At 45.0% G+C, this 12,597-nt stretch overlaps 1 protein-coding gene across 2 annotated transcripts in view; it reads left to right on the top strand.

Annotated features, from left to right (window-relative positions):
• The window catches only part of LOC121534940 (fibroblast growth factor 12), a 62,441-nt gene that overhangs the window by 33,458 nt on the left and 16,386 nt on the right, over positions 1-12,597 (top strand). The gene's annotated exons all lie outside the window — the stretch shown is intronic.

Genomic DNA, 12,597 nt, shown 5'->3' with positions numbered 1-12,597 from the left:
CAACTTTCTAATCCTGTTAAAGAATATATATGGGGGAGAAGAGGGGTATGGGGTCCCCCAGGAGTGTCTGACTGCTGAGGGACCTGTGGTGCGGCTGTAATGGCCATCTGATCACTGCTCAGCCGTGATGAGTCTGTCAGAGAGGGTAGCTCAGCTTTAGATGTCTCTGGTGGCAACAAGTTCACAGAAATGCACATACACAAATGCATGCCTGCACGTACACACACACACACACACACACACAAATGTACAGTGAGGGAAAAAAGTAGTTGATCCCCTGCTGATTTTGTACGTTTGCCCACTGACAAAGACATGATCAGTCTATAATTTTAATGGTAGGTTTATTTGAACAGTGAGAGACAGAATAACAACAACAAAAATCCAGAAAAACGCATGTAAAAAATGTTATAAATTGATTTGCATTTTAATTACATTTACACTTACATTTTAGTCATTTAGCAGACGCTCTTATCCAGAGCGACTTACAGTTAGAATGAGGGAAATAAGTATTTGACCCCTCTGCAAAACATGACTTAGTACTTGGTGGCAGGCCCGTCGCCAGACCTCAGTCTTAGGGGGGCATATGAAATGCATGGGAGGGCAGGGCACAATTATTATTAGCCTACAGTACGTATATTTATAATAATCGCATACTCTATTTGCGCAGCACGTAATCATCACATTAAACATAACCAACAGCAATATGACCAGGTAGCCTATAGCCTACACCACATTACATAGAAGCAATGTTATGAATATCCATAAAACACTTGACTATACAACATATTAGATGTAACACCAGAAGCATCTCTCAAACATTGCATTTTAAAGCAGTCAACAGAGGGATATGCATTGCCATGAGACACACACACACACACGCACGCATATACACACACACACAGAGACTTTGAACCTACCGGTACTTTGAGTGGAGGCAGCGCTCTCCTCTCCTCTCTCCAGTCCATCCTGTCAGTACAGCGGGAGGCAGCGTTTCTCCGAGCAGAACCTCCTCATCAAAGTATCCTTCCACTCGGACTTAAACTTGTGAGTGAGGTCCTTTTCAAAAGCAAGCTGAATCAGCTGGGCCTTGCGTCTGTGCAGCATACTGCGCCAATGCTCTGAGAAGACGCTTTTGAGCGTGGAAAATGAGTTTTCACATATTGCTGTGGAAGCTCCTAAAGTTAGGGCAAGTGTGTAGGCTGTGAGAACATAGCCTGGAGTGCACAGTTGAATGTGCTGAGGATGTTGGCTATTGTCATTTTCTTCACCAGGAACTCACGAGCCACAGTATATTTAGATTCAACCACATCAGTTCCAGCTAATACCAGGAGAGGGGTTACCTTTGATGGGTCCAGGAAATTATCCTCGGCCTCTGGGTTCAAAGCAGCCAGTGCGCCAATGAGCTCGCTACTGCGCTCTCCAAAACGCGCATTCACCTCTCCTTGCACAGCATCGATAACACTGTAAAACAATCTCATGAACTCAGTCTTTTCATCTATGTCACTTTGTGGCTGACCAACTGTTTCTTCAACTGCAAATCCGCGGAGGTTCTTATTAATTGTGCGTCTTCTCTTGCTTGGACCAGGGTCGGCCACTGGAGGAGCGCAGAGATCCCACAGTGCAGAAAACTTGTTTTCTGTGGGCAGTGTCTTCACGCAGTCAGAAGCGCTGTTCACAAGTGTCACCGCAGTGAACAAGTCCATATCTTCGGCCTGTAGTAGTCTGTTAGGCGGCTCGAAAAGTGACAACAGTTTCATAACAAGGTGCGCAATGAAAAGAAAACTGCACTGCGTAATGGCACGAAGCAGCCCCGTAGCCTTGACGCGCACCTCCGCTCCAAGGCCTTGTGTGTTTTCCACCTCGGTCAGTAATGTGGATATGTCGTGAAAACTCTTCACCACAACTTTGACCGTTGCCAAGTGGCCAGTCCATCTCTGGTCCAAGAGACGTTTCAGGGTATCGCCTTTGTACAGAATAGCCACGGTTGGCTTCCTGATGAAGTTGTACAGCAAGTTACTCCAAAAAAATCATCGACAGCTGCTTCACTGGACATGGCATGAATCACAACCAGATGAAGTTGGTGATTAAAGCAGTGAATATATGGTATGTTACGATCCAGCTTGTTTTGGAGCAATTTCTGCACACCACCATGCCTGCCAGACATGAGTGATGCGCCATCATAAACTTGACTCAGGATTTTGTCCGTGCTGAGTCCGGCGCTGGTGAGCTCATCAGTGATGACACCTGTCAGATCCTCTGCATCACCTTTCTCAGATGTGGCCATTACCAAGAGGCGCTCACACAGACCATAGTTTTTGTCAACAAAACTCACAACTACAGATATGTTTTCTTGGCCTAAAGGATCCTGTGTGCCATCCACTTTAATTGAATACCAGCTATCGCCGACTTGTCTCACTATCTCCTCTGTCACGAGTTTGCTCATCATTTCGATAATCTCGTTTTGTATCTGTGGGCTGGTATAGCGTGCATTCTGTGGGATTGTTTTTGTAATCCGTGTCAGTTCAGGATCTTTGCGCATGGTGTACTCAAAGAGAGACAAAAACAGCCCCATTGAGCTATTATCATCTAGCACACTGGCAAAACCAGCATTATCTCCACGTAACGGCAATTGATTCACCACTAAAAACTCCAGCATATCAATTACAGCTGACATGTAGTATCTGTTGCGAGCCAGTTGCGCTGAATTTAAGAGAGTGGACATTTTTTTTCCTGTCTCTCTACGTTTTTCTGAATCTCTCCACATTGCTTCACAGGCTAAATGTTCTTTTGAAGCTGCATGCTTATTTAAGCTCTTGCCTGTTCCAATTGCATGTTTGCAATCATTAAATCCCTTAATGGAGAAGGTCGCGTCCGATGATACAGATTTGAATTTCCTGCACGCATAACAAAATGCAGAGTCCTTTTCCACCGAGTACTCAAGCCAGTCCCTGTTCAAATACCAGCTAGAGGAAAATGATCGTTTTTTTTTTACCAAACATTTTGACTGGATATTTCCTCAACACAACCTGTTTGGGTTTGTCCATACCGAGGTCACTCACACCCACTGATTCAACAGGCAGTTGTGGCCCAAATACTGCCCCAGTCGCGGTTGCAATTGACCTGCAGGTCCTGCCAGGCCCAGGGTCGGACTCCACGGAGCTACTAGCATCAGGCTCAGACTGTCGTCCAGGGTCTCCTTCTCCAACTACAACATCAGGAGGCGTCGGTGTCGTATCCAATTTGGCAGAGGAGACTGTCGGTGGGCTTTTCAACCACTTACGGATATCCATGACGAACTGAAGCGAGTAAGCCGGCGAAAACTCATCCAGCTTTCAAAAATGCGCGGTAACTGTTGAGCGGCTACACTGACGTAGGCTACGTCACGTACGTAGCCTAACTTTCTTTTTATTAAGGCCGTGATAGCCTGTTGCAGTGTAGATTCCCATCAATCAAACAAAATCACACCATTGTTTCTTTATATTTTTAATGTTTTAATGATAAAGAATGCAACATTAATGCAACACAAAATTAGCAACTATTATAATATAAAATGAAAGTAATTTTTTTAAGAGATCTGTGCCTCAAGTGGGGGGGACACAAGCATTTTTGGGGGCGGGCCCGGCCCCCTATGGCCAGCCCATAGCGACGGGTGTGCTTGGTGGCAAACCCTTGTTGGCAATCACAGAGGTCAGACGTTTCTTGTAGTTGGCCACCACGTTTGCACACATCTCAGGAGGGATTTTGTTCCACTCCTCTTTGCAGATCTTCTCCAAGTCATTAAGGTTTCGAGGCTGACGTTAGGCAACTCGAACCTTCAGCTCCCTCCACAGATTTTCTATGGGATTAAGGTCTGGAGACTGGTTAGGCCACTCCAGGACCTTAATGTGCTTCTTCTTGAGCCACTCCTTTGTTGCCTTGGCCGTGTGTTTTGGGTCATTGTCATGCTGGAATACCCATCCACAACTCATTTCCAATGCCCTGGCTGAGGGAAGGACGTTCTCACCCAAGATTTGACGGTACATGGCCCTGTCCATCGTCCCTTTGATGCGGTGAAGTTGTCCTGTCCCCTTAGCAGAAAAACACCCCCAAAGCATAATGTTTCCACCTCCATGTTTGACGGTAGGGATGGTGTTCTTGGGGTCATAGGCAGCATTCCTCCTCCTCCAAACACGGCGAATTGAGTTGATGGCAAAGAGCTCGATTTTGGTCTCATCTGACCACAACACTTTCACCCAGTTCTCCTCTGAATCATTCAGATGTTCATTGGCAAACTTCAGACGGCCCTGTATATGTGCTTTCTTGAGCAGGGGGGACCTTCGCGGGCGCTGCAGGATTTCAGTCCTTCACGGCGTAGTGTGTTACCAATTGTTTTCTTGGTGACTATGGTCCCAGCTGCCTTGAGATCATTGACAAGATCCTCCCATGTAGTTCTGGGCTGATTCCTCACCGTTCTCATGATCATTGCAACTCCACGAGTTGAGATCTTGCATGGAGCCCCAGGCCGAGGGAGATTGACAGTTATTTTGTGTTTCTTCCATTTGCGAATAATCGCACCAACTGTTGTCACCTTCTCACCAAGCTGCTTGGCGAGGGTCTTGTAGCCCATTCCAGCCTTGTGTAGGTCTACAATCTTGTCCCTGACATCCTTGGAGAGCTCTTTGGTCTTGGCCATGGTGGAGAGTTTGGAATCTGATTGATTGCTTCTGTGGACAGGTATCTTTTATACAGGTAACAAGCTGAGATTAGGAGCACTCCCTTTAAGAGTGTGCTCCTAATCTCAGCTCGTTACCTGTATAAAAGACACCTGGGAGCCAGAAATCTTTCTGATTGAGAGGGGGTCAAATACTTATTTCCCTCATTAAAATGCAAATCAATTTATAAAATTTTTGAGATGCGTTTTGCAGGATTTTTTTGTTGTAATTCTGTCTCTCACTGTTCAAATAAACCTACCATTAAAATTATAGACTGATCATTTCTTTGTCAGTGGGCAAACGTACAAAATCAGCAGGGGATCAAATACTTTTTTCCCTCACTGTATATAAATCCATAAATAGAGATACGAATGCTAAAATATTCATAATCACATGACGCTAGTACACTCACATACAGATACATAAATTCAGCATCTCCCATATAGTCAGTCAGGTTATAACAGCCGGAAATACTTTAACCCCAGTGTCAAACAGCAGCTGTTAAGGCTCTGCTACACAATCCTTCATCATCACTTTTATGGGCCGGAGCACAAATCTTTCCTCTTACACAAAGAGGATGAGGAATCTGTCAGAAGCCGTGAAGGCTTTTCCAGTAGTGGCTGAAAGACCCATTTTAATTAAACAGAGAGCGGCCATATACAGTGGCCCGTCTCTCCAGACATGCATCATGGGAAATTATCATGCCGTGGTAGAACGCAGATCACAGAGGCCTCGGCAAACAGCCAAGCGGGATTCATTCAATATTTACCAAACAGCATTAACGCCTGAATTCTCACTTTGACCTCTCTACATTGTAAACCCCAAAGCATTTTTTTCTCAAATACTTCTACTATGTTGAACTCAAATTCAATGAAAATTCATTATTACTTCAAATGTTTATGTGGTACTGACTCAAAACTATATGAGAAGTCACATCACCTCAATTTTCTTAAGTTATGATAACAAATTAACTTGTGCTTCTACATCTGCATTGCTTGCTGTTTGGAGTTTTAGGCTGGGTTTCTGTATAAGCACTTTGTGACAACTGCTGATGTAAAAAGGGCTTTATAAATACATTTGATTGATTGATTGTTTCCCAGCATGCTCTACTGCTGGTAGATATTTTTCTGTTGTTAAATATCTGTGTTTTTGCATGTACATTGAATGATTGTGTAGCATATGATTAATCAATCAAAGGTAAATAACATTTCTTAACCTTTTCAGGCGTGAGTTCCAAATATCTTTAACTGTCGCCCCAGCATAAGTTTTTTTATGCACGTGATGTCAGAATGCACTCACTGTTCCAAAATGTGATTGTTATGCAACAGGACAGTTAAACCGCGCTGCCCTTCTAAACAAGACACATAATTTTTTAACAACAGTTTGAATTGAGGTGTGTTCCGCCTCCTCATTAATTCACATAGAAGTAGCCCATTTCACTGTTGTGGACAAATTTTGTTTGAGGCTTTACTGAGCCGGACAAACTTCTCTCTTCGAGGAGAGCCCAAGCACTTCCCCAGTTCTTCCATAGATTAAGTATGCAAACATTTGCGCAGTCTAGCACAAACGTTTTCCCACTGGCACATTTTCTGGCTGGTGCTCGCATTGCCTTCATTGTTGTTTTCCGTACAAATAATAACTTTGGACATGTGTGTGTTCCTAAGTGCCTTATTTTCTGTATATCGTGTTGTCGTTTCTAGTGGAGCATACCGTATGTAACTATGGAGCATAATGTTTTTACAGTTTTATTCACGCTTTCAAGTACTGGTGACAAATCATGCATTCCTATTCTTGCATAGATTTTAATGGACACATATGATGTGTGTAAGATACTTTTTGGAAGGTTGTACTGATTATGATGAGCTAATGCTAAGCTACACTACATGACCATAAGTATGTGGACACCTCCTCGTCGAACATCTCATTCCAAAATCATGGGCATTAATATGGAGTTTGTCCCTCCTTTGCTGCTATAACAGCTTCCACTCTTCTGGGAAGGCAAAACACTAGATGTTGGAACATTGCTGCAGGGACTTGCTTCCATTCAGCCACAAGAGCATTAGTGAGGTCGGGCACTGATGTTGGGAGATTAGGCATGGCTCGAAGTCGGCATTCCAATTCATACCAAAGGTGTTCGATTATCGCCCTGTAGCACTCACTACAGAGTCCCAAACTGTCTCTGGAAGCAACGTCCGCACAAAGGTGTTCGATGGGGTTGAGGTCAGGGCTCTGTGCAGGCCAGTCAAGTTCTTTCACACCGATCTCGACAAACCATTTCTATATGGACCTTGCTTTGTGCACGGAGGAATTGTCATGCTGAAACAGGACAGTCCCGTGTAGCTCAGTTGGTAGAGCATGGCGTTTGCAACGCCAGGGTTGTGGGTTCGATTCCCACGGGGGGCCAATATGAAAATGTATGCACTCACGAACTGTAAAGTCGCTCTGGATAAGAGCGTCTGCTAAATGACGTAAATGTAAAATGAAAGGGCCTTCCCCACAAAGTTGAAAGCACAGAATTGTCTAGAATGTCATTGTTTGCTCTAGCGTTACGATTTCCCTTCACTGGAACTAAGGGGCCTAGCCCGAACCATGAAAAATAGCCCTAGACCAATTTTCCTCCTCCATCAAACTTTACAGTTGACACTATGCATTGGAAATGGTAGCGTTCTCCTTGCATCTGCCAAACCCAGATTCGTCCGTCGGAATACCAGATGGTGAAGCGTGATTCATCACTCCAGAGAACGAGTTTCCACTGCTCCAGATTCCAATGGCGGCGAGCTTTACACCACTTTAGCCGACGCTTGGCATTGCGCATGGTGATCTTAGGCTTGTATGTGGTTGCTCGGCCATGGAAACCCATTTCATGAACTCCCAACGAACAGTTATTGTGCTGACGTTGCTTCCAGAGTCAGTTTGGGACTCTGTAGTGAGTGTTACAGAGCGGTAATCATTTTGTTCAGTTCTCGGGAGCGGCAGTGGCCCGCATTGAAGCGGGTGAAGAAGGTGTTTAGCTTGTCCGGTAGCAAGACGTCAGTGTCCGCGACGTGGCTGGATTTCCCTTTATAATCTGTGATTGTCTGGAGTCCCTGCCACATACATCTCATGTCTGAGCCGTTGAATTGCGACCACTGTGTCTCTGTACTGAAGTTTTGCCTGTTTGATTGATTTACGGTGGGCATAACTGGACTGTTTATACTCAACTATATTCCCAGTCACCTTGCCGTGGTTAAATGCAGTGGTTTGCGCTTTCAGTTTTGCGTGAATGCTGCCATCTATCCACGTTTTTTGGTTTGGATAGGTTTTAATCGTCACGGTGGGAACAACATCCCCTACACACTTCCTGATGAACTCAGTCAACATGTCAGTGTATACGTCAGTGTTATTCTCAGAGGCAATCTGGAACATAACCCAGTCCGCATGATCAAAACAATCTTGAAGCATGGATTCCGATTGGTCAGACCAGCATTGAACAGTCCTTACCATGGGTACTTCCTGTTTGAGTCTCTGCCTATAGGAAGGGAGGAGCAGAATGGAGGCGTGATCTGATTTGCTGAAGGGAGGGCGGGGGAGGGCCTTGTAGCCGTCCCAGAAGGGATAGTAGCAAGTTTTTTGATGTGCGAGTAGCACAGGCAATGTCTTGGTAAAACTGCGGTAGCGTTTTCCTCAGATTTGCTTTATTAAAGTCCCCAGCTACAATAAATGCGGCCTCAGGATATGCGGTTTCCAGTTTGCCCAAAGTCCAGTGTAGTTCCTTGAGAGCGGTCATGGTATCGGCTTGAGGGGGAATATACACGGCTGTAAGAATTCTCTCGGGAGGTAATGTGGTCGGCATTTGATTGTGAGGTATTCTATGTCGGGTGAACAAAAGGACTTGAGTTCCTGTACGTTACCACTTCTGCCTTTCTTTTTCCCGGAGAGTTCCCGGTACTGTCTGCGCGATGTACTGAGAACACAGCTGGCTGTGTGGACGGGGACAGTACAGTGTGGAAAAAAAGTATTTAGTCAGCCACCAATTGTGCAAGTTCTCCCACTTAAAAAGATGAGAGAGGCCTGTAATTTTCATCATAGGTACACGTCAACTATGACAGACAAAATGAGAAAAAAAATCCAGAAAAATCACATTGTAGGATTTTTTATGAATTTATTTGCAAATTATGGTGGAAAATAAGTATTTGGTCAATAACAAAAGTTTCTCAATACTTTGTTATATACCCTTTGTTGGCAATGACACAGGTCAAACGTTTTCTGTAAGTCTTCACAAGGTTTTCACACACTGTTGCTGGTATTTTGGCCCATTCCTCCATGCAGATCTCCTCTAGAGCAGTGATGTTTTGGGGCTGTCGCTGGGCAACACAGACTTTCAACTCCCTCCAAAGATTTTCTATGGGGTTGAGATCGGAAGACTGGCTAGGCCACTCCAGGACCTTGAAATGCTTCTTAACTAAGCCACTCCTTCGTTGCCCGGGCGGTGTGTTTGGGATCATTGTCATGCTGAAAGACCCAGCCACGTTTCATTTTCAATGCCCTTGCTGATGGAAGGAGGTTTTTACTCAAAATCTCACAATACATGGCCCCATTCATTCTTTCCTTTACACGGATCAGTCGTCCTGGTCCCTTTGCAGAAAAACAGCCCCAAAGCATGATGTTTCCACCCCCATGCTTCACAGTAGGTATGGTGTTGACATTCTCCCAATCCTCTTCTGGATCATCCAAATGCACTCTAGCAAACTTCAGACGGGCCTGGACATTTACTGGCTTAAGCAGGGGGACACGTCTAGCACTGCAGGATTTGAGTCCCTGGCGACATAGTGTGTTACTGATGGTAGGCTTTGTTACTTTGGTCCCAGCTCTCTGTAGGTCATTCACTAGGTCCCCCCGTGTGGTTCTGGGAGTTTGGAGTGTGACTGTTTGAGGTTGTGGACAGGTGTCTTTTATACTGATAACAAGTTCAAACAGGTGCCATTAATACAGGTAACGAGTGGAGGACAGAGGAGCCTCTTAAAGAAGAAGTTACAGGTCTGTGAGAGCCAGAAATCTTGCTTGTTTGTAGGTGACCAAATAGTTATTTTCCACCATAATTTGCAAATAAATTCATTAAAAATCCTACAATGTGATTTTCTGGAGAAAAAAATTCTCAATTTGTCTGTCATAGTTGACGTGTACCTATGATGAAAATTACAGGCCTCTCTCATCTTTTTAAGTGGGAGAACTTGCACAATTGGTGGCTGACTAAATACTTTTTTTCCCCACTGTATATCTGTGGAGCGCCATAATTCTGTGAAACAGAGTATGTTACAGTCGCTGATGTCTATCTGGAAGGAGATCCTCGACCTGAGCTCGTCTACTTTATTGTCCAAGGACTGAACATTAGCGAGTAATATACTCGGAAGTGGTGGATGGTATGCACGGCTCCTGATTCGGACTAAAAGTCCACTCCGAATACCTCTTCTCTGTTGTCTTGGAGCAGCCTCTGGGATAAGTGGAATCACCTTGGGGGTACAAAGGATCTAATATCCAAAAGTTATTTCCGGCTGTATGTAATAATGCAAAAAACTTTCTGAACTAATAATATGAAAAGTAAGAAAAAAAATAAAAAATAATGCAAAAGTTGCTTAGGAGCCAGGAACCAGGCGACCATGTCTATCGGCGCCATCTTGTTCGGGTGAATACAAATTCCAACTGTTGGATATCCCTAAATCTGGCTGGATTCCAATTGGAATTACCCATCACTTTGCAAGCCAGCATAATGTGATTTGCAAGTAGGGTTGCAAAATTCCGGTTGGAAGATTCCTGGAAATCCTTCAACCAGGATTTTTTTGAAAATCTGGGAATTTTAGGAATGTCTATTCAGAGATACCTTTGAGAAGATGGGAAACCCAATTGAATTCGTTTTGATGTTGCTAGGCCTCAAAATAAGGCCTTATGAGATACATAATGTATTTTCATAAAGAGTTTAATTATAATGATAACATTTGTCACAGTGACTCATCTTTTTGAGTAATGACTAGAAAATCACTTTAAGTAACTGTACTCTGGGATATTAAGTGCAAGGGGTTTCCTCAAATGTTTGGCTAATGACAGCACATTGGGGTTTACAATTTTAGTCATTTAGCAGACGTTCTTATCCAGAGCGACTTACAGTTAGTGGGTTCATACATTATTTTAATTTTTTTCATACTGGCCCCCCGTGGGAATCGAACCCACAACCCTGGAGTAGCAAACGCCATGCTCTACCAACTGAGCTACATCCCTGCAATGTAGTCAACTTGACCTCTGATTGGCATTAGGCATGCTTAGGGCTGTTGCGGTAACCGTATTACCGCCACACCGGCGGTCACGAGTCATGAAGGCCAGTAACGCACAATCCCTCCATCAGTGCTCAAACTGTCCGCAATAGGCTGAGAGAGGCTGGACTGAGGGCTTGTAGGCTTGTTGTAAGGCAGGTCCTCACCAGACATCACCAGCAACAACGTCAACTATGGGTACAAACCCACCGTCGCTGGACCAGACAGGACTGGCAAAAAGTGTTCTTCACTGACGAGTCGCGGTTTTGTCTCACCAGGTGTGATGGTCGGATTCGCGTTTATCGTCAAAGGAATGAGCGTTACACCGAGGCCTGGACTCTGGAGTGGGATCGATTTGGAGGTGGAGGGTCCATCATGGTCTGGGGCGGTGTGTCACAGCATCATCGGACTGAGCTTGTTGTCATTGCAGGCAATCTCAACGCTGTGCGTTACAGGCTCATCCTGACATGACCCTCCAGCATGACACTGCCTCCAGCCATACTGCTCGTTCGTGTGCGTGCAGGAATGTCAGTGTTCTGCCATGGCCAGCGAAGAGCCCGGATCTCAATCCCATTTAGCACGTCTGGGACCTGTTGGATCGGAGGGTGAGGGCTAGGGCCATTCCCCCCAGAAATGTCTGGGAACTTGCAGGTACCTTGGTGGAAGAGTGAGGTAACATCTCACAGCAAGAACTGGCAAATCTGGTGCAGTCCATGTGGAGAAGATAATTTTCACCATAAAAAGGCACCTTTATAATAAAAGCATTACATGCATAATTGCATTTGCGGTCACTTTTGATAATGGTGTTTTCCGCTAATGGAGAAATCACGCTTATAGCCTACTACCATGTGCACATTGCTGCGCTTATAATGTGAAGAAATAGCCTAATACACTGCTCAAAAAAATAAAGGGAACACTTAAACAACACAATGTAACTCCAAGTCAATCACACTTCTGTGAAATCAAACTGTCCACTTAGGAAGCAACACTGATTGACAATACATTTCACATGCTGTTGTGCAAATGGAATAGACGACAGGTGGAAATTATAGGCAATTAGCAAGACACCCCCAATAAAGGACTGGTTTTGCAGGTGGTGACCACAGACCACTTCTCAGTTCCTATGCTTCCTGGCTGATGTTTTGGTCACTTTTGAATGCTGTTGGTGCTTTCACTCTAGTGGTAGCATGAGACGAGTCTACAATCCACACAAGTGGCTCAGGTAGTGCAGCTCATCCAGGATGGCACATCAATGCGAGCTGTGGCAAGAAGGTTTGCTGTGTCTGTCAGCGTAGTGTCCAGAGCATGGAGGCGCTACCAGGAGACAGGCCAGTACATCAGGAGACGTGGAGGAGGCCGTAGGAGGGTAACAACCCAGCAGCAGGACTGCTACCTCCGCCTTTGTGCAAGGAGGAGCAGGAGGAGCACTGCCAGAGCCCTGCAAAATGACCTCCAGCAGGCCACAAATGTGCATGTGTCTGCTCAAACGGTCAGAAACAGACTCCATGAGGGTGGTATGAGGGCCCGACGTCCACAGGTGGGGGTTGTGCTTACAGCCCAACACCGTGCAGGACGTTTGGCATTTGCCAGAGAACACCAAGATTGGCAAATTCGCCACTGGC

This window comes from Coregonus clupeaformis, chromosome 21 (genome assembly GCF_020615455.1).
Source record: "Coregonus clupeaformis isolate EN_2021a chromosome 21, ASM2061545v1, whole genome shotgun sequence".
NCBI classification, from domain to species: domain Eukaryota; kingdom Metazoa; phylum Chordata; class Actinopteri; order Salmoniformes; family Salmonidae; genus Coregonus; species Coregonus clupeaformis.
This window is presented reverse-complemented; position numbering and strand designations above follow the sequence as displayed.